Source organism: Chiroxiphia lanceolata, chromosome 3, assembly GCF_009829145.1.
Source record: "Chiroxiphia lanceolata isolate bChiLan1 chromosome 3, bChiLan1.pri, whole genome shotgun sequence".
Classification (NCBI taxonomy): domain Eukaryota; kingdom Metazoa; phylum Chordata; class Aves; order Passeriformes; family Pipridae; genus Chiroxiphia; species Chiroxiphia lanceolata.
In genome coordinates, this window is record NC_045639.1 from 69,745,206 (window position 1) to 69,768,235 (window position 23,030).

The 23,030-nt window shown below is 39.1% G+C and overlaps 1 long non-coding RNA gene across 2 annotated transcripts; it reads right to left on the minus strand.

The window, feature by feature from the left end:
- Positions 1–1,763: 1,763 nt before the first annotated feature.
- On the minus strand, positions 1,764–22,952 carry LOC116784127. 2 transcript variants are annotated; one of them, XR_004355965.1, is made up of 5 exons: positions 22,865–22,952; positions 19,053–19,088; positions 12,711–12,770; positions 7,839–11,658; positions 1,764–2,380 (listed from the first exon to the last, which is right to left on the minus strand). It is a non-coding gene; the product is annotated as an uncharacterized LOC116784127 (long non-coding RNA). The 2 variants fall into 2 exon arrangements; XR_004355966.1 differs by lacking the exon at positions 12,711–12,770.
- Between the last annotated feature and the right edge of the window lie 78 nt (positions 22,953–23,030).

The window sequence follows — 23,030 nt, forward strand, 5'->3', positions numbered from 1 at the left end:
TAACTCAAAATAGTGATTTCAAGTTATTTCCTACTGAATAAATGAATTTATTGCCCACAAGCAGGAAATATCCTTCTAAATTAAATGTGGAAAGTAAATATGAAGAATTGTCATGTGAAATATGTTCAGGGTGCCACTATGGTTTCCTCTGTAGTTAGTTCAGTTTTGATTGACAGTTGTAAGTGTAGTACTGCCACACAATTTATCTCCTGACAAATGATACTTGCTGACAAAAAAAGAAAAAAAGGAAGCTCTGACAATTAAGTAAGTCTTGTAAAATTCTCTGTGTGTGAAATTGTAAAGTATAAGTAGCATATCCTTAATATTTGGACAGTGTATGTCTTTTAAAACCACGTAATTACTCAAACTTCTCAAAGTTTAGCTTACAGATCCAGCAGCAAATATTTGGCAAATGGAATAATCACTTGATTACATTTGGAAAAGGTGAATTAAATAAAAAAGCTAGGAATTTCAATTTTGGCCTAAATTGTACTTGCGCTAGTTTATGTGTGTTTTGCAGGCCTTGATGTCACAGCGATGGGGTATAAAAACTCCATTGCTGGAATAAAATTTGCTTCTCTCCATTTACCAGGCAGTAGATCCATGAGCTCATGTGCTAGTTCCTTTCAGCAATGGTGTGGAGAAGATGCAGGGTCTTGCATTCATTTTTCTGAGGAGTTCTGTTCTGTCTTTATTCTTAATGATGCTGTACTACACAGTCCTGCCATTATCTAAACTGTCTTTGCTCCCATGATCAGTCATTGCACCTGTAAAAAAACTGAGACAAAATATTAATTTCAGATCAATAGTGAAGTGCAATTTATAATTTGCCAAGATTACCTTCCATTTCTCCTCATATTGTATTCCACACCACTACAGTCCTTTTCTTTATTGTCTTTTGTTTATGGGGATGAAGAATCTTTTTTGGTTTTTTGCTTTTCGTATCTTTTTGGAAGTCTAATTCAGCTTGGCTTTTGACACTTCCTACTTTATCCTTTGTTTTCTTTATCTCTCAGATAACATTTCCTTTGTGCTTAATCCTCTTTGCCATTTTGCAAATGTTTTGAGTTTTGCTTGTGGTTATTTATTCAACTAGTTCTCTTTAGTAGAACTTTTTCTGCTTTCTTGAGGCACAAAGTCCATATACTTTTATCCTTTTCACTTAATTATATTATCCTCAATATTTGAATTCCTCAGTCCCTTACTTCACAAGTAAGTTCTCTGGTTTTTCAAAGCTTGTCCTTTTGAAATTGAGAATATTGTTTACTTCTGGAGTAGAAACTGTTACCGTCTTTGCCTGAACCAATTTTTAACTAACCAAATTGTTGTATATCTGTCGAAGCCCTTTTCTGTTATTAATGTCAATTCCTCTTTGTTAGGCAATGACTGTCATGCTTATATACTTTTTAATATGCATCTGATTTATGAGTATAATGCACTGAATGTAATAATGAATTTAATTTACAATTACAACATAAATGTTTTGTCTTTATCTATGAAGATTACTTATAAATACCTTTAGCTCAGTTGTAGGTACCTTCAGTATTTATGTGTACCTAATTTACTAAATATACGATATTATTCAACCTAATCTAAACTAGTTACAGTTGATCTTTGAAGAGGGACTAAAGAAAGACAGTTGGGTAATCCTGCTTTTTTTCTTATTGATGTTATTTTTTCAGTGTTCTAAAAACTGGTGTCAGTTTGGATAACTAAAAAGTACATGGAAACTGCTGCTTGAGATGTTTTGTGGTTGTGTACATGGAAACTGCTGCTTGAGATGTTTTGTGGTTGTGTTCCTGAAAATGAAAAGGCTTGCTTACACTTTCCTTACTTTTCACTATGGCAGTAGTTGTATTTTGTATCAATATTGATTTACACTCACCAATACAAAGCAAGAAAACTATTTCTGATCCTAAAAGTCTCTAAGATTGCCTTACTAAACAAGAAAAATGGACAGCTTTCCCAGTCTTTCTGTGGCACTTGGAAACAAAGCTGTCAATAGAAATCTTACACACATATAAGCAAAACTGTTGTCAACCACATGGACTAGTTTTGTTTACACAGAGTAAGCAAAGATGCATCGTTTTTTATGTGAACCTATTTACAAGGCGTGTAGTCAAAGCTAAAAGAATTCTCAGGGAGACAACACTGAAACCCGTATTTCTCTCAAGAGTACATAGGTATATCCAGAGTTCAGTTTAAAATTATGTTATTTTTGTATTCATTTAGAGTGTCTCAGAGGTGAAGCATATTTATTCCTTTTTGACTTGATTGAGGAAAGCCAGGCTGTCTCTTTATGCTGGTCGTCTCTGCAGAGACATCTGATTGTGATGGATTTATAATGAGCCTTCCACAGGGAAAATTTCATCATATTTATCTGAAAAGTAATGAAAAAATATTTATATAAATTGTAATTGCTTACATTGTTTCTAATTGCTCATTTATATAAAGAAGAGATTTACATTGGTTATATTATTATCAATTTTAATAAGCCTAAGCATAAAAAAAAAATCACCATTTAGGTCATAAACTAATGAGATTTATTCAAACATAATGAGATTTCAGACATTAATAAATTGGGATTTGACCTCTGGGGTATTTGTCAATGTGTACATTCAAAATTTCAAACCTCTGAAAATGAAGTGAAAAGAAAACATGAGGCTATCACATGAACAGAAATACAAATCTTAAATTGAGACACTGAACAATACTGATATGACAAAACCAAAATGGCTCTTTATGTGGCTTTAGACACACTGCTATATTACATCCAGAGCAAGCAGAAAGCTTTCTTATAAAAAAGAGGAGTAGGTACCAGATTTAATGTATAATTAGCTGGTTTACAATTGAAATAATTTATTCTACGCTACGTGACAGCGTCATTTAAGTCTCTCTGTAGCAGTGTTCCCTCTAGACAATGCTAGAGCTAAGCTGGTGTCAGCATTTCAAAAGTAAAACCTTTAAGCAGAGGTTGTGACTAATTTCTTAAAGTTGCTTTAAGATAAATTGCTACAGAGAGCGTATTTTTGGATGATAAAAAAAGTGATCTGGCTGTTTTGGAGACTGGAAGGTAAAGCTTTCACACAGAGTTGTTGAAACTCCAACAAGGTACTGGCAGTATCAGTTTCTCATAACTGTAGGTTTGGTTTTGGTTTTGGTTTTGGTTTTTTTTAATATGTTTTTTTCATTAGACCAGAATCTACTTGGTTCCCTTTTCACAAATATGGGGTAGTTTAATACTACCCCTCCCTCTCTGTTTTCAAAAAGGTCTAAATTGCACAACTGTCTTTGATTGCAGCTTTGAGTCTGTGCAACAGCCAGGCCACCTGTGGTGGAAGACATGCACTGAGCTTTTATACACTTACAGCTAACTGCAAGCACAGGAGCCTTTTTGTCATTTGGCCAACAGAGTATCTCTTACTAGTGATTTCATTCTGTGTGCAATTACAGAATATATGCTGCCTGATTATGAAAAGACATCTTAAGCAATAAGCTCAGTTTAATCATAATAATTTGATTTTTTTTTAACTTAGTATTTGCAACATATAACACAGAATCATAGGATCATAGAATTAAGGAAGGGACCTTAAGGATCATCTAGTTCCAAACCCCCTGCCGTGGACACCTTCCACTGGACCAGATTGCTCAAAGCCCCATCCAACTTGGCCTTGAACACTTCCAGGGGCATCCACTTCCCTGCGCAACCTGTTCCAGTGTCTCACTACCCTCACAACAAAGAATTTCTTCCTGATGTATAGTCTGATCCCACCCTCTTTGAAATGTCTGAAGCAATTGCAGGCACTACCAGAAAAATTAATCTCATTTCACTTTTACATATGTAATGAAGATGTTGATAACTAAGATGTGTCACCCAGGGCTTCCCTTGGTGGACAATGCAGAATAACAGGTAGGTTTAGGGCATGAATCACCCAACTTATTTTAGACAAGGATTCATTAAATTTTCTAGGTACACCAAAGGATCTACTTGTTCTACTGGAAGAGTAAGTGTGGCAGTGAAACTATATGTCCAGTCTGGGAAAAGTGAGCAGAGAACTCAACTGCCTATGCAGCAATAGCAAAAATTTTGCAATAATTTATTTTAGTAATATAATTTATTTAAACTGCTAAGAATTTTGCACATAGGCTGCATGAAAATGGCTGCATAAAAGCATGCCTTTCTGTTTCAGGGATTGAAAGACTAATGCATCTCTACTGGAGAGAAAATATTAATAAGCTTCCTAGAAATTTTTTGAAGAATGGTAAGAAAAACCCTTGCTGAACATCACCTAAGAGCATTTTTCTTCCATCTTTACAGCATTCAGCACTGAAATTTGCATTATCTAACTTCAGATGTTTGCAGTGCTGATGTCTCCATCTGAGCTAGTTCTCTATTGGAGTCAAAGCAGAACTCATAACTGAAAACCCCAAGGTTTATAGATGTGACTCCATGAGAAAGTATGATGCCAGCCTGCAACAGCTGACAGTGCAACACCAGAGTACACTCACACAGAGCTGCTCAGACTGATACAACTCAGCTTCACCAAGTGTGATTGTACTGGGTGGAGCAACCCCAAAATGTGATGTCACCCTGTGCTAACTTGCGCTGCGCTTCTCTGTGCAGAATTTTTCCAGGGTCAAGACATTAGAATCAGTTTTGCACGATTCTCCATTGCATAGTGTTTTCTAAAATACATTTTTAATTTTATTTTTCTATTTAACAAAAATCCATACTTTGCAACTTTCTGCTATCAGCACAAGATCTGTAAAAAATAATAATGGTACCTCGCATTTCTGGTTTGCATATCTTTCATAAATGTGGAACTTAAGCGAGTCCTTCTAAAATTGTTACTCATGATAGGACAAGAATGATTCAATTTTGTGGACCAGGAAAAATAACTTCACACTATGGAATAATGTTTCTGTGCCTGAAAAAAAATGCACCAGGAGGTGAAACTGTGTTGCAGGTTTTATGTGACTAGCATTGGATGAAGAAATTCAGAGTGAAGAAAGCCACATAAATGAAATTGCAGGCTGAAGAGGTGCTGGCCCTGGCCTTCATCAAGGAGACACCCAAGGGAGAGCCACTCTGATGACAGATAAGCAAATAGCATTCATGCTCTAGAAGTTAGCTAGCATGCTTACCAGACACTGGGCAATCAATTGGGCTGGAAAACCCACAGTGAAAACAGTTGTTGTACAGGTCTGCAAGATCATCAAGCATCTCCTACTTTCTTGAGATTATGAATCAGGGTGGTGCCTGGGGAACAGAGGAATCTGAAGCGGGGGATGATGAGGTTGTGGTAGGGAAATAGCTTGGATGCATACTGAGTCTGCATCTTCTGAATACAAATGGGCATATTTGTCCATGATGTAAACCGTGACTGATCAAGGAAGATATGCAGTACTCACAGGAAACGTTTTTCTTTGTTTTTTATTGAAGCACGGATAGTGAAACTTGGCCTTCGCTTCCCAAATGCCGAAACCAAAAAGAAGAGATTCAACCTTTGTTTCAGCAAATGCAAGGTAAATTTGAATCATTTACTTAAAATTCAGAAGCAACACATCCTATTAAGCCTGGTCTGAGTGAAATAAGGTTGTTGTAACTGCTGCATACTTTTAGTTCAGGTTTTGTGAGGCCTGCTTTAAGCAATAGAGAAAGCATGGCAGTAGATTGGTAGGTTGAGTAGGCAAACATCTGATTAATTTCTGTGGCACTGTTTGGTTAAGGGAAAGGTAAGATCCTGGCAGAGTTGTGTTCTCAGGAGGGCTGTTTTTCCATTATTGACCTTGGAAACAGTAATCGGTTTCAAACTAACTACATTCATTACTGAATTCTCCTTGGTTTGAGGTTAAAGTCCAGAGGCTGGAGGAGGGTTTGGAAGTATCCAGGAGCATAAGAACACACTTTGGAAGCAAAGAGAACATACAACACCGGATGCAAGGTACTTCTGGATGCTCCTCCTCTTGCTGCCACAAACGTGATTGCAGTGCACACCGCTAGGAATGGACCTGCAGAACATAAGATCAAAATCAAAATACTAATGTGTATGCATCACTACATGGCCAGAACAATCTCTCCGAGGTTCCCTCATGCTCTTTCCCTGCTCCCAGAAATTCATCACTTCAGGGCCCCCTCTCCTTTTGAGAACTGCCAGGGAGCACATTGCCAGAGGGTGAATGGCAGGAACCACCTTGCCTGCACTCAGTTAGGAAAGACAAGTAAAGGGTGAGGTAGGTGAGACTGTCTGGAGTTAGAGATGAGGTGCATGGCTATCAGGGCAGCTAGTTATGAGGAGGGAGCTGGGAGTCACAACTGAGAACCCTGAGGACAAGGATGTTGTACAAGGACACGTGGTCAAGCTTGTGTTGTACAGGGACATGTGGTCAAGCTTTAAATGCAAGTGTTTTTACAGAAACTTCTGCTATTTAGTCAGCGTTCTCATTACAAAGCAAACCTATTCTTATGCTAAGGAAATTGCTGGGGTATGATTGTTGTTAACATTAGTATATGAACACTCAGCACACTGGTAACGTACTCTGCAATTTTCCATTCTCAGGGAGAAAAGCCAAATTGGTACTATAGACAACTTCACAGGAAGTTAATTTTGTAATTTTAATATCCTTATTGAAAGCAAATAAACAAAAAACAGTGAGTGAGTATGTAGTGATCAGGAATTTCTCAACACTGTTTGGCTTGTTAGATTAATGGGCTAAACCTGTTAATGTCCTGCTAGGGCAACTGTGTCTTTTCCCAGCGAGCCAGTATGGTTTCTGTACAGGTAGTCAAAGTTTTGCTGGTTTCCCTGGCTGGGTAGTCAGGCTGGTAAGGAAAGTGGCAATAGCTACTGTTCTCAGGGAGGACCGGGAATTATAGCTCTGCAGTCATGGACATTTGAGAAATTCCAAGAAGGAATTTGAACCTGAGGGAAGGCTTTTTTCTTTTGCTCCATGACTCCTTAATTTGTTGTCTAAAGGGCTGATTGATAACAGATGCACCTATCTGCCTTTCTGTTTTTACTGAAGCATGATGTTTTTCTGCAACACGATTTTTCCTGTGATCTCCCCAGGATATTTCTCCATCTACCGTATATGCTCCTGGTCAGCATTCTCTGTGCAATAAAGAAGCTCTGGAAGTGTATTTTCTCTTCTTTAACCCATTTTCCCCCTTAATCTGCATCAGTCCTTCAGCAATTATAGAGGCTGCAGTTTTCTAGGACCTTCCCTCAAAGAAGAGATTGTTAGATTTGCTTGGTAACAGGAAAGAGAAGGACTTTGGAAATTCCCGAGACTGCAGGAATTTCTGTCCCCTTCCAAACAGCTTGCCCTGGGTAAAGGCATTGCTGCAGGGACACTAAATTGCTGGGGATTGCCTGTGAGTCCTATGAAAGAGGGAATTGATGTAGGGGATCTTAAAGTACGAGGACTGGAACAGTGTAGTCAGTGTCAAACTTAGTACAGGAAGCAGTGGTTAGGACCATTGTAATGTCCCCAGCAGTGACAAAGGCCCAGGTATACACACTTGCAGGTTCCCAACCATATGTACTGGGATGACCCAAGGGCATATCTTCATGGAGTGAAGAAAAGTATGAGAACCTAAGAAAATTGTGTGGAGGGATCAAAAAGAATCCAGGAAGATAAAAAGGCCGTTTTTCTACGGGCAAAATATGTATTTTGAGGAAATCAGAATTTTTCCCTTGCCTGAAAGCTGAAGAAAAGCAAGCTACCATTAAAAGCCTGTTCCTTTCTTATGCTAAGCCATAGAAGAAAAGAAAAGGCTGTTCCTTTCAAGAGGAAAAAAGTCAAGTTCAAGCATTGCCACAAAGGAAAAAGCATACCTTTTAAAGTAATATGCAGTAGGACATCCTTAAGCTTCTGTCCCCTTTCATTGATGTACTTGACTCTTTGGAAATCTGTCTCTAATCCCACTGTTTCATAAAAAACCTGGCTCTCCACACTGGTGCCTACCCTGCCTTAATACTCTGCTCTCTTCTTGCTCTTCAGAGTTGGGGTTTTTGTTCCACTTGAAGTATGAGTTGTTTGGGGGAATTATGTTATTCAGGCAACACAAAAGCTGAGTTTTCACATCAGTTTTGTGGCGGAAATAAGAATAGTGATGACGAAAGTTAACACTTTAATTGCAGTAGAGTACGTGCATTTTCATTACAGGTTCAAGAGAGTAAATAAAAAGCAACTCAGCACTAGGGAGGTTGACCAGCGGGATGTACTCTCTCCAGTCTCCTCTCATATGCTTTTCATGATAATATACTAATTAAAAGCAAATAGATTTATGATCAGTAGTCTATCTGTAGGTCACAGAAAAACAAATGGTAAGCCATTCCAAGACCTTTTGTATCAGAGAAATGAAAGATACAAAATATTCCTAAACTTCAACAGAGCCTTTGGCTTCTTAGAACTACATCCAGTTTTAATAGAAAATGCAGCTATTAATGGCCTCTCACATAATACAACAGAATGGCTTAAGCAGGACTCTACCAAAAGCTCTGAGTGAGCCTAGTTTAGTCAGATGTTAAATATGATTAACTGCGGTGGCTTTGGGTGGCTTAACATTTTATTTCCAACACCTCATTTCTTACAGTGCCACAATACATGAGGCAATCTGAAGATAATACGGTTATTGATTTTTTAAAATGACACAAGTGCATTTCATGGAAAACATCAGTATTAAAAAAAAGCAAGAGTATGCATGACTATGAACAATATATAAGATAATGCAATAAACATAATACAAAAGTAGCATTGTTAGTACAAGACTAAAGTGGTTAATTTTGCCATGTAATGGCAACTGATAAGAGGGGGACTATACAAAGGTTGACACCATTTTGAGAAAATGCCAACACACAGCTCAGGTGCTACATTGGTTCAAAAGCAATAGGGATGAGTAACCCCTTATTCTCTGTATTTCATGCTAAATTTCTCCAAGTCACAACCGGCTCTCATGCAAACCTTAAGTCTATCAGTTAAACAACAAACTATATTCCTGTCAAACCCTGCCTCCAACATGACTTCTTTCAAGGAATGGCAAAGCCTGTTCATAAATTTGGCGGTCTCAGCATTGGGTTTGTTTAGCTCTTCTGGGGCATGTTGCTCCCTGTACTGATTTAACACAGTATGTGAGACTTCATGCAAACTAGTACAAGTCTGGGGGGGACACACCTTGGACCAGCTGCTGAGGGTTCCCACATTTTCTGCATAAATGCAGTAGCAGTAGTGGATAGGCATCTCATTGGGATAATGTGAAAGTGCAGGGTCTGCAGTCCCTGGTACAGCACAGCCACATGTTTATCTACTTGAACTCAGGGCAGTGAGGAACAAGTGAAATGCTCTGTGCCAGGAGCTGAGATCATATGTTTTGGAAAAAAAGGGATATACCACTCCCTTATTTTCTATCAACAACGGTGATGGTGCAAGGTGGCCTCTACTATGCAAGAGAGTGCAGGGACAATGGGACCTACTGCAGTTTATCCACCCAGAGTACCGAAGGGTCCGGTTGTTGTGACCTGCTGAGAGGTATGGAGCCATGTTTTATCAAATCTTTTCTGAGACAGGGTGTACATCAAGTTTGCTTTGTGTCTTGACTTTTAATAGGAAGTGCTAGTTTTTTTGCTTAAGAGGTAGTTTGTTTTCAGGGTCTTCACGGGTTTCTGACTCCTGAGCTGGGAAACATGTACATCTTCCATCAAACTGTCTCTTATACAAGGTTATTCTAATGGAAGAAGAAGGAAGGGTAGCCATAATCCCATTAACTCCAGCAGGATTAAGTAATTATTATGGCTGTCAGCGTGCAGTCCCAGAATTTGCCCCTAATATGAGATGCCCTTATACAATATACCATCATTATCAGGATATCAGCTCCTGACAGCTTTTTTTGGTACTTGTCTGTCAAAATATTGCAGGAAACTAAATCTTGGCTAGAAATAGTAGATGGATTAATGTCTTAATGTACCATCTTTCTTAAGTCTCATCTAAAATTTTTTTAATGCTGTATATAACTTAAATTAAGGAATGAATCTTCTTGCCTCTGTATCCCAGTCTTGCTATTTTTTATATTAGCAGGCCATTTCTTTTATATATATATATATATAAAATATATATATAAGTTACAGTGGAGATTTCAGAATTACTTCAGCTTCAAATCTGCTGGCTAAGAAAAATATATGAGTTTGCTATTTTAATGCAGAAATTATCCTACAGTATAAAATTATTGGATTTGGATTAGTTTTAAGATTACAAAGAAGGAACCTCCTACCAGGATCAGAGTGCTGCAAAATATTTGCATTCCTAAGACATGTGGAGTGCCTAGGTGGAGCTTTGACCAAGTATTGAACCACTTCTGAAGTCTCTCTGACTGCTGCCTTTGAGAAGACTGTCATTCAGTTCTTAACTCTGTTAGGAATTTAGGTGGCTGACTTGCCCACCACGGGGCCACAGGCACTGGTAAGTGCTCAGAGGTGCATTACTTGCCTGCAAGTATTGGTTCTCCAGGTCTGTTTTGCTTGTACACAGCTTTACAACTCACTTCATTCAGCAGGGCAGTAAGTTCTGAGGACTTACTGAGACATGTGAAAGGAAAGGGAAGAGCACACCTTTATGATGGTATGTGAACATGCAGAAGGCATAGTGCTAAACTGCACCTGAAAGTTACATGCCCAAAGCCAATGTACAGGCAGAAGCATCAAAGCAGGTAAGCAGCCTTAGCTGTGTTAATGCAATCTTATGATCAGAAAAGTATAATAATTTTGTGTGTTACGTATTTATGCACTAAATATATATTTGCATATAGTAATGATGACTTCTGGCAGGGTTTCTCAAGAAAAATATTTTTAAAATAAGGGGTATAATTTAAAAATATATTGCGTATTTTGTAATAAATACAGTGACTGAAGGATTTTAATATCAGAAGTTATCTATCTATTCTGCTGTTTTACTTGGTTTGAAGTTATATCCTTTCAAATACGACAAAAGGGCATTCAAGAGACCTGGCTACAGTGGGGACTACCAGCACACCTCAGAGTTGCTCATTCCATGTCACATGGCATGGGAATAACGTAACCTGCAGCCCAACCCTCTCAGCTATGTTACAGCTTCATTTGGCCCTGCTCAGTAGTTTTTTTGTTATTCCTTTTGCATCATTTGGCTAATAAAGGCCTCCTAAAACTACTTAAAAATTGCACTATTTTACATTGCAGTGTAATTAGATAAGATTAAATTAAAACAGCTTTGTGAGATTATAAATAGAGATAAGATACTCATGTTTAATGCTTATATATTGGCTCAGGATGCAACACTACTTCATGCTGTAGATTAAGATAAAATTGGTATTAGATAAAATGGTATTAGAGATAAATTTATAGGAATATCACGTTGGTGGGAAAACATCCTTTAGAGTGCTATAAATATGTTTACACAGGGGGGTTACCCACTTAGCATTATCAGCAGGGCAGCAGATTATGTTTCCTTCCTGACATAGCTGGAACTGATGAAGATACAGTGTCTCATTGCTTGTCACCATCCAGCAGCAGGTTACTGCACCCACACCTGCTGTGTAGGTGCTCCATGGCTCATCTCCTTGGACACTTCGCTGGAGGTTGTTCACCAGTTTCCTTGGCATGGAGGGGCCCATTTGGGCTGGCAGAACTGTGGGCGAAATGTGTGCAAACAATCAGTGATAAAGGGCTAGGGAGGAGTAACAACTCTGGATGGAGCAACTGTTTGCAAACTTTATTTGTGCTTATTGTCTAAATGTACAGTCATGAACCAAACAGATAAAAATAGCTCTAAGTCAATGTAAGAGAAAGCACACACAAAAATTGAACTTGTTTGGTTAATAGTGCGTGAAATAAGTCCATATAGCTTCTGTATGCAGGAAAGAGCTCCTGAAGGGGATTTTACATGATTTGCCTCCTAAAAGCTCTGCAGTGGTCAGGGCACAGCACTTAAATTTGCTTTTGATACATGATCAATTTGAGCTGGGAAATCAAATTCCCCATATTCTGGGGCTTTCTTCCATATTTTGTCTTTATTTCCAATATTGTTTCTCATATAGATGTGCAGACCTTCTCTATTACCTCCTTTCCCTGTGAACACGTATTACGTGCCCTGATGCCTGACCAATATGAGCTACAGTCACTGCATATTGCTTCCTCATCAGTAATTTACCAAATTTGATCTTCTATTTTCAGTTTATCCAGAATTGGTATGGCCACCAGATTGCTTTCAGACCTTAAATTCCTCTTAAACATATTTTTGACACTAGGTGGATTTTCCTACCATTTCAGGGAGCTGACATACTTTTAATGCAATTTGAATTATTGACAGTCATAAATAAATTCATCAGTAATGACACTGAGTTCAGCACGTCTTTGTCTTCCTTCCACCAAAGTCATATCAGGGTGAATTTGTGTTCAGCTTTTTTTTTTTTCCCCCTTTTTTCCCCCCTCATTTTTTATGTGTTTTTGAAGGGCTAAGGACGACATGTGGTATCAATACTCAAGTGTTATCAAGGAAAAGAAATTACACACAAAATAAAGCACGCAATTTTATCAGACTTCAGAACAGGTATCATGTTACCTTCACTATGCCAAAACCAGTTCTTTTGGTATCTGAATTTCGGTAAGATACAATCTAGGATATTGGAAACGTGAAAAAAGAATGCACTTAATAAAAGCAGAATATACAGTCATACATACATTGCATATGATTCTCATTTGTGGATGTTTATGTAGAAGATCTTTCATATGCAGGAAGTCCTAAAGGCAGTGAAAATATTGCATTCAGTAGGGTTGTATAGAATGGACCTATTAATATTCTGACAAGGAACTACAATTATATTTGTTTGGGAAATGATGCCTAACTGCTGAAGCAGAGACAGTTAAAAAAGACATGTCCTAGCTCCTGAAATGTGATCCCAGTCTCTACTAATTTCTGTATGAATCTAAATAAATCAAAACCACTGTAGTTTTTCTGCTCTGATACCACTAAGTGACTCTGGAGATTGCCCTTGAATGTTGTAAATGGTATGGAAACACCCTAGACCAATATTTTGCGTATTGCCCAGACCTTCCATCCTTAAACTTTATTTATAAACTACTGGGAACTGTATCTATTACATTGTCAAAGGGTATTTCTCTGTGATTGTAAGCCTCAGGAAACAGGGCTTAGGTGATATACTGTTTGCCTACCCATCTTGTCAGACTCAACCTAATAACTTTTCAATCCATCATTTCAGTTACATTTGGCTCAGAAATAGAAAACTTCAGGCTATGAAATTCCTCCAAGTTTTAAGAAACATAACAGCTCAGTGAAGGAAGACTACTTCCTTGAAATTATTACTGTGAGTGAAAGGCTGCTGCCTGAGCTCAAAGGTTGTTTATTATGTTGAGTTTGCTGGCAGCCAGCACATGCCCAGCTGAAAAGCAGCCACGTCCCCTTGGTTCTCATCCAGCTGGTAGCTGGGAGGCAGGAGGAGGGAGCTGTGGACACTGGGGGAAGGGAAGATTAATGATGGGCAGGGAATCTGAGGTGTGGACATCAGAACAGAATGAAGAATGGGACACGGATCCAAAGAAGTTAGGGCTTCATTTCAGACACTTCTTAAGAGAACAACTAGATCTCTACCTGGGAATGATTAGAATCAAAAGCAACTCATCAAAATTAAGCAGACTGAAGTGAGCTTGGCATTTAGAATAGATTCTTAGCATAACCAGCACAATGGTCACCATTTCAACAAATTATCTTAGTTTGTCTTCTTTTCCTTAAGCATCCAGTTCACCACATAGTGTTCAGGAATTCACCACTGAGAACAAATTGGTAATCTGATGCCAGTCTACTGCTATTGTTTCTGTTACCACTGATAGCACAATTATTTCTATTTCAAGCATGCTTGCTTCTGTAACAAGCATGCTAAAGTTACAGCTCCTGGCTTTTGTCTTATGCCAAAGAACCCATTGCAAGTGATGGACTCGATAGGTTATATGAAAAAAATTTTGTTTGCACTGGCAACTATCATTTTGTAATAATGAAGTAAAAATAACAATAAAGTAATAATTAATATTCATAGTTACCAATTAGATTTGAAGAGTCTGATTAATGATGTCTAAATATGACTGTTCCTACTTCATAGACACAAGAACTGAAACACATATGATGTATTTCTTCCAATGCTAAAAATGAAGTTTGGAACAGATTTTGGGATAAACATTTATCTATTAACTTACTACTGAAGATCCATTTAAAGAGCATATTAAATTCACTTCCTAAAATTTAAGTCTCCTTATTCTGAGATGACAAACAAACAAACAACCCAACCTTTCTGTGTGTTTTGCTTCCAGACAGTCCTGAAAAGCTCATGCATGCATAAAATTCAAATTTATACAGTTCCTCAGAAATCACAGGATAGGTGGAGGAGCCTGTTTTACCAAAGGTTTACCCAAGGGTACGGAAACTTCATTTAGAGGAAGATTTTGGTTTGGCTGTCATGATATCAGACTGTAGCTGTGCAGAATCAAACAGAACTGTTTGAGATTAAGGAAGATGAGAAATGAAAGCTCAAGTTCATGTGACATCTCATCACGCTAAAGAGAGAGCAAACTTTAAATTGGCATTATAGGCTGTTGTTAAGGATTCTGCTGGAGAGTAGAGTGGGTCCAAGGTGGCAGGGGAATTTTGGGTTCAGTGACCTCAGTTTGTTTGCTCTTTCTGAGAGCTGGACACGCAGAAGGTACAGAACTTCCATACTTGCACTGCCTGCTATCCAGCACATGCTATAGCTCTTGCAGAAGCCACATATGAGCTTCATGTCGTTTAAGAGCTATAGGTTACCTATGCCTGCATTAGAGGTTGGAAGAAGCAGCATATTTTGTTCAGCTGGTTCACACAACAGGAGCTCTTATCAGTTTGTTAATCCTTTTGAGATCCATACTGCCTTCTTGCTGACACCAGCAGATGGGAAAACCAAAATAAACCGTAACTTCTTCTACCCAGTCCCTAACCATAGGGATTTGGTAGTTTCCACATGCAGCACAGAAGAAGGGAGCCATGGCAAAGCAATTAGTCTAGTAAGGAGCATCCCACTTCCTTCTCATTCAGCTTTCCTATGGACGGTGGTTGATGCTGGCCAGCCACTAAACACCCACCCAGTTGCTCACTTACTCACCCTGAGGTGGGGTGGAAGAGAAAACCAAAAGGGCAAAAGCAAGAAGGTGGCATAGGTCAAGATAAAGACAGTTTCATAAGTCAATAAAAGAAAAAAGGAGGAAGAAAAATAAGTAAGCAGTGGAATGGCACTCACTCACCACCTCCCACCACAGATTGAAGCCCAGCCAGTCTGCAAGGAATGGCAACTTTGCAAAAACTCCCTCCCCCCCCCAGTTTCATAACTGGGAATGATGTTACACAGCATGCAAGATCTCTTTGGTCAGCTCATGTCAGCCTACTTGCTGCGGGGGAAGAGTGAGAAACAGAAAAGGCCTTGATGCTGTGCGCGAGCACTGCTCAGCAATAGCTAAACATGAGTGTGCTATCAACATTGCTTTGGTCACAAAACTAAAACACACCACAAGCTGCTGTGAGGAAAATTAACCCCATTCCAACCAGACACAACACACCATCAGAGGCTACCGGGAATCAAGGACACTTTATCCTTCAAAGAAACATTAATGTGGCAATTGAACACACTTCATCTTAGGTGCATTGATTTAACAATTTTGATTGCCCCTACAGACACTCAGTGTCTATGTGTAAAATTGGAGTGAGGATAAGACAGAAGTTAGCGGTATGAAGTTAATCAGCAGCAAGGGCATTCACATTCTGTAGTAAGAGCAGCTAGTGATTGTCTGTGGAAACATCATCCCCATACTTCCCTTGCATCTACTCTTGTTTCTGCATCTTCTGTGAAGCTAAAGTCTCAGTCACCTTCTCCTTGATACTTTACCCATCCAGAAGCACTGTAGGGATTTGACAATAAAATTTTTGAGGTCTGTTGGCAAAGTTTTAAAAAGTATTTTTTCTTTAAAACTCAGTGCCCAAGTCTTTTCTATATATGGAAATATCAATAGGAATTTGACTCAGGATAATCTCTTTTCTTCTGAGTTGTACTGGCAATATTGTAGCGCGAAGTACAAAAAGATTTTGGTGAGTTGTTTTTTTTAGGCTGACTGAAATTTGGCTGAGAGCAAATTTTTTACTGTTTGATGGACATAGCTAGTAAAGCTAAGTGATAGTTTTAGTAGTACTTTAATCCAAAAGTTTTCCTAAGGATGGGGAAGTATTCTGCCTTGCATTGCAGGTAGAAAACCTGGTGCCCTAAGAAATAGAACCATGCAGGACAATGGAACTCCTGGTTCCTGATCTCATTAGACCATCTGGCTTTCTTTTAAAGTTCAGAATTGCTCAACTTCTTCAGCATAGTGAGCCAGCAACCAATGCTGTCATTTCCTATTTGATGGTAAATACAGTTCTGGAATCTAGATAATTTAGGATTTTGCCAGTGAGGCACAGATGGAGTTAGGAAATAATAAAATTAGGGTGGAAATAAGAAAACCAGAACTTCAGTAACATATTGAGCCTCTCAGCACAGGAGTTCTTAGGTTTTCTAAATCTAATTCCACCACAGTTTTACAAAATCATTCACAGGCAGGAGGAATTCAGCTCTTTGATCACTTATTTCTTTTGTTAGCACAGCTCCTCAGATTCTAACAAACTATGTTCTAGTGAATTCCTGAGCTGGAAGTTTCCTCTGGACTATTGTATACAACAGCTGCAAATGACATAGTAGTAATTAAATATGCCTTTTTTCTCAAATTTATTTTGTACTGTTTATCACCCCCCCAATCATTTATCTTCCCAGCTAACAAATGTATTTAGCCTGTCCTCATAGGATTATAGTAATGGCTGTAGTAGATGAGACCACAGGCCCATGTAGCACATGATAAAAAAATATCCAAAAAGGGGAAGGAGGTAGCAATAATCCCTTCTGTATGCCTTCCCATCTTCCAGTAATCTGAGTCCTGCAGACTTGCTAAGACATTGGTAGTATTTTGTATTTAAAAGCTCCTAATGTATTTGTATCCCCTCATTTTGCCATTTCAATTTTCTGAGTTTTGGTCATCCAGTCCTGAATATTACTGTAGTCCTTCTACATGGCTTTGAGATGGGGTAACTAGAACGGAAAGCAACACACAAGTAGTGCACCACAGTTATATATAGAGTAATCTAAATGTGCTTTACATTATGTTTTGTTATCTTTTTCTTAAAAGTTTACCTTTCTTGTGCTATTAATAACTTCTGAGCACTGAACCTTTGTTCAGAGAACTACTCACAGTGACTTTAAGGCTTTTCCTGGCTGATACTAGCTTTTAGAGTTCATCATCATGTCTGTATGTTTTAACCCCCATGTGCATTACGCTGCATTTTAGAACACTGCTTTTCAACTACCACTGCTCACACAGTGTTGTGGAAGCCTCTTGCAGTATTTTTCAATCAGCTTTAGATCTGAATTATTAGATACGTTCCTCAAATGTTGTCATGTCATCATTCATGCCTTTTCCTGGTTCACTTATGAACTGTGAACAGTTCAGTGTTAGGTATGAATCCTTGTGGAATAATCCTTCTGTCATGAGAATTCATGGTTTATTTTCATCTTTTGTATTTTTTCTTTTAACTGGTCAGTCCGTGAACTGAGGGTTCTTCTTATATCACACAGAATAGAAGAGACATGGGAAAATGAGGACGGAAAGAAAAACAAGAAATCTAATTTCTCATTGTATTAATGCTACCTTATCTACAAAATTTCTGACAGAGGTTGATCTAATATTTTCTTAAAAATATCTAATGATTTTAGTTTTAATCTAACGATTGCATAGTATCTTCAGACAATTCATTACATAATTGTCTTTATCACTCAAAGGTTTTCCTATATATACATCTCACTTGGTAAAACTGATGTTTGTTATTTCTTGTCCTATGTCTCCTACCCAAAGAAGATTCATTACCATCCTTTTGAACATTTAGTGTTGAAAACACTTGTAACCACAACCTGTTTGGCTAGGAGCAACACTAAAGAATAATAGCTCTGTATGTATAAATTACGTACGTTCTATAGACCTGTCATAGAATGCTGTTCTGTAGCTGTAGCTTGTATTTAGGATTCAGCCAGTACAGTGGTGTAAAACATATTATATCCAAGAAAAAACTGAAAACATAAGAGTAAAGCTTGATGCAGTTCAGGTTATCTGTTTAGCAGAGTTCTACTTCTTCTGTGGGACTGAATCTAACTGCAGAAAGCTATCAGACAGAGCAGTTTTGCTGTATTCTCTTTTATATCCTTCAGAGATAATTAAAGCAACACCTTTCCTTTTTTTATGACATGCTACTGTCCTTTCCAGTGGATTCTACAGCAAAGTTTAGAATTATTTAACTTCTGAAAACTTTAACGACAGGCAAGGAGATACCACAGATGGAATATGGTGGTGTTAGAATGAGGATGCTGACAATGCAGGAATATTGAAATCATGTATACCAACAAAGACAAGGCAACTCAGTTACACTGACTGTGCAGCTCCAAAAGATGAAATTTTATACTGCTATATTCAGAATAAGAGTTTATGCTTTCTCCATAATTATGGGCAACTTCAACATTTTTGGAATTCAAGGCTTTCTCTAAGTCTCTGCTTTGGAGGTACTGGCTTGCTGTCTAAACCAGCTGTCATGCTGATTCTCAAATGTGAACACAAAGGCATTAGTTAATCGTATCCTCTGGTTTGTTTTTTTTTTTTTCCTGTCAAACTGAAGCCAATCCACAATATTGCATGCTGCTCCTCAAAATGAAATAAGCTCGTGCATCTTGCATTACAGTTCACAGGGAGTAAGTGGATATCCTAAGAAAGATAAACATGTGATTACACTAGTTGATCAGCAATAAGGTTGAGGTATAGTGGCATAATGATGAACTATGGCACACTGAGCAACACAGAATTATTTCACTTTTACTTTGCTGTCTCCCACTGTTTTTTAATTGCTGAATGCTGAGTTACCTTGGTTTTGTCAGGTAACTGTTCACTCTTGCCAGTCTATAAAGAGAAGATAGGGAATAGCTTTTGTGAGGGTTTTCTTTTTCTCAGGAAAAAAATACAGTGTAAAGTAGTACAGGCTTTTCTGTGACCAGGTTCTTGGATTACACTCAAGAAAAACAGCACAAGGTTTCTGGTTTAGTACTATTTGGATTATGAATTTAAAAAATCCCCAACAGAACAGAGTCAGTGAAATAATTATACCATGAGTGCAGCATTCAGCATTCCCTCCGTTCCGAGCATGCTCCTTAGATTTACTGTAAAATCTTGAGAGAAGCCCCCAGTTATGTACTGTGTTTTTAAGCCTATATAATAAGGTTAATACTTTTACTACAGGAGTTTAGAAGTTAATTGACATAAAAGATTCCAAAATTCAGAGTTTTACTGGGAATGATAACATATGAACTTACAGCCGGTTGAAGACTTTCTAATCTATTTCTATTAGAAATCCTCTGGCATACTGTCCCACTTTCACTGGGCTCTTCTCACTCTCACACTAATATGTTTAAAAATCCCAAGTATATTTCTATATTTTTTGGAATAGAACTGTTTTTCTCTGCTTCTGTAGAGATGAAAGTATAGTTCATGTGAGACCTCTATTCATTCTAAATTTTCTCTGCTTGTATCCTTCAGACTCCTGACATGCATCCTTTCACTCTTGAATGAAGCAACGTTGGTTTAAAATGTGACTGACATAAGTGAACACTGAGTGTGTATGTTTATTCGTTTTCCACTCAAGACCTACTGGAAAAATGCTGCCTTGATCCCTAAGAATCAAAAAATTCCCACTAGATTAAAAAGTAAAAGTTTACAAATAGAGTGAGTTAAGAAAAGGTGAACTACTTCCAGATGTGGCCTAGAAGAGTTAAAAAAACCCACCAACTATTTTTTGGTCTCACTAATACATGAAGAGAGAACTGTAAGAGATTGCCCATGAAGCAAGTTGAAGAGAAAATAGGAATGTATTTTAAGTGCAAGGCAATCTACAAAGAAGAAAAATGGTCTGTATGTATCACTTTCTTGACACTGAAGTATTACAGACCAAATTCTTCCTTTTTACATTAGAAGTTCATGTCTTATTTGTCTTGGAGATCTCTTTAGAGAACTGGTGAGAATATTCAATTCCTCAACTTTCAGTCTTGTTTAAAACACCTTTCACCTCCAACAATCCGGGCACTATTTAACCACAGTGACTTGAGATTTGGAGGAAATGGTGATTCTAATGAATGACAACCAGGCATCTTCAGTTAGGCTGGCAGGCTGAAAAAAATCCTGCTTGCACTCTGCAAGCCTGTAATTTTCTGTTTTCTTTGCTGGTGCTGTTTTCTTTGCTTAGACTTTCTGTATCAGCACAATTAAACAAATGAGAGGGTATTGCATATTAAAAATGCTACAGTCATTTATCTTCTGACCAGAAGTAATAAAATTAATTAAACACCTTTTTTAGAAAGTGAATGCTATTAAATATGCATTAGCAGTATCACAACATTCTACTAACTTAGAAGAGCAATGGAAATGTCACAGTACTGTTCTGTTTCTTTCTCTCAGATGATTTATTGTCATTGCTCCATAAATGGCTGCTTGCTACTGCTGCTTCTCCTTTGGAGCAGCAGCAAGGGCCAAAACATTTACTGGTAAAGCACAGTCACTTATGGAAGAAGGGATAAAATGGTTGCTTGCAACACTAGGGTACAGTATAGGGTATAGGGGAAATTAAGCTGCCTTGGCTTACAAATGCCAGCCTAGCTGGGCTTCCAAAATGGGGGGTGCTGTTAGACCTCTCTCACTAGTGCTATGAACTTACAAGGAATTATAATAAAGACAGTCTTGTCAGTACGTGGTGGAATTGAAACAGTAAAAACAAAAGCCTTAGTGGTGAAAATGGGCAATAATTGCTATCGTTTTGGTCAAAGAGGGCAATGCAAACTACTTGAAGAGTTTATTATTACCAACAGCAAGGCAGTCCTTATTCCTGTTGATGTCAAAACTGACTGAATATATCTGGGTAGAGTAACTTTTTACACCTATAAGCTTGCTTTTTTCAGTCTGTGTTGCTTTCTTTTAAGTGTTGGCTTTGAATTCTAGGTGACCAAAGATGTGAATGCTTTGCAAAATTTTAAATGGTGAGTTCTAATTTTAGCAAATGTCTTTAAGGTTGACACTGAAAGATCAGTGCTGTTCTTCCTCCTGTTTAGGAAAATTGCCAGTTCATGATCAGGCCTTGTTCAGAAATATCCACATCTGCAACTGCTGAGAAAAGCACTTGCAGTTCTCTGCAAAATACTATTTTGGTAAAGGAGTGATGAAATTTTCTGAGAATTTGGGTTGCTAGTTACCTGGCACTAGGGAAATTCTGAATCATCTATTGCCTTCTGGAAGAAATAATCACCTCAAAATGGTTACACTCCTGCCTTTCCCTGAGAAGCAAACTTCTGGTTATGACCTCATGACTTAGATATGCACCAGTAATCATATAGCATGATCGTGCAGTTGACATCTCCCTGGGCTTTGTCAGCAATGAGAGCTTCTCATCAGCTCAGCTCCTCCACCTCTCCCATCTGGCATGTGGAAAAACTTTCTATTGAGGTAACTAACGCTGGCTGGGCAGGTGATGAACCAAGACCGTTCCTGTATATGGACAGCTTCCATTTGTACTCTCCCCTCCTCTAATTTAATTCTGCTTCATTCTCTTGCTGCTGACTGTTGTACTCTAATGTTGAATTCACAAGGTGGGGATTGTCACTTGCTTCTAGGCCAGGATATAACCTTCAGGTTGTGTAAGGTCACCTCAGGGGTGACCTTATCACTCTCAACAACTATCTGGAAGGAGGTTGTACCTAGCAGAGGGTCGACTACTTCTCCCAGGTAACTAGTGATAGGACAAGACTGCACAGTCTTAAGCTGTGCCAGAGTAGGTTTAGGTTGGACATTAGGAAGAATTTGTTCACAGAAAGTGTGATCAGACGTTGGAATAGGCTGCCCGGGGAGATAGTGGAGTCGCCATCCCTGGAGGTGTTTAAGGAACAACTGTATGTGGCACTTAGTGCCATCATCTAGTTCACGTGGTGATGTTCAGTCACAGGTTGGACTCGATAGTCTCAGAGGTCTTTTCCAACCTAATCGGTTCTGTGGGGTTTTTGTGATTCTTTGTATTTGTTTAGCTCTGTGTGGCACTTCCATAATGCAAATATGCTTGCACAGTGATGCTTTTCACAGAAATATCCCTGAAAGGCCGAGACATAATGTTAAGAGGCTTGAATGTTTCTGCGATCTCAAAATACTTTGCATGAAATCTGAACCTCACAGCAACGCCGTGTTTTGTCTAAAAATCTGCTTGGGGCTGAAGAGGCATAGCCTTGCTGTGGCATCGGATCATAAAGACAACAACACGCCTGGGCTATATCTGAGCGCAAACGCTGTATCCCCCCCCTATATTCCTATGAACGGTCGGTTTACTTAGCAGCACCTGGCTCTACTGCGCCCCTGAGAATTCCGTTTCCAACATGGACCCGCCGCTCCACAGCCCCGGGGGCCGAGATCGGCCCCGCCCCACCCGCGGCACGGCGGGGCGGTCTGACCAATCAGAGGGCAACAGCCTGCAGGGGGACGGGGCCAAGCCGTGAGTGGCAGCTGGCGAGATAAACAAGTTGCCGCACTATTCAGCGCCCCACATCATGGGGTCCGTGTCCTCCGTCCTTTCCGCCCTACATCCCTCCGTCCCTTCCTTCCAGCCAGAGGCGCCGCGTACGGCCGCGCTCGCCGCTCCCGCCTCTGACCGCAATGTGAAGAGTCAGCAAGTTCCCGGCGGCCGCTGAAACGCTCCGCTGTCTCCGGGGAGGGCAGTGCGCCGACGCCGCCCGCCCGATGCCTTCCGGGGCATGCCGGGAGTTGTAGTTCTGGCGCCGCGGCATTCCCGCCCGCGGCGGCGGGGCAGGCGCTCGC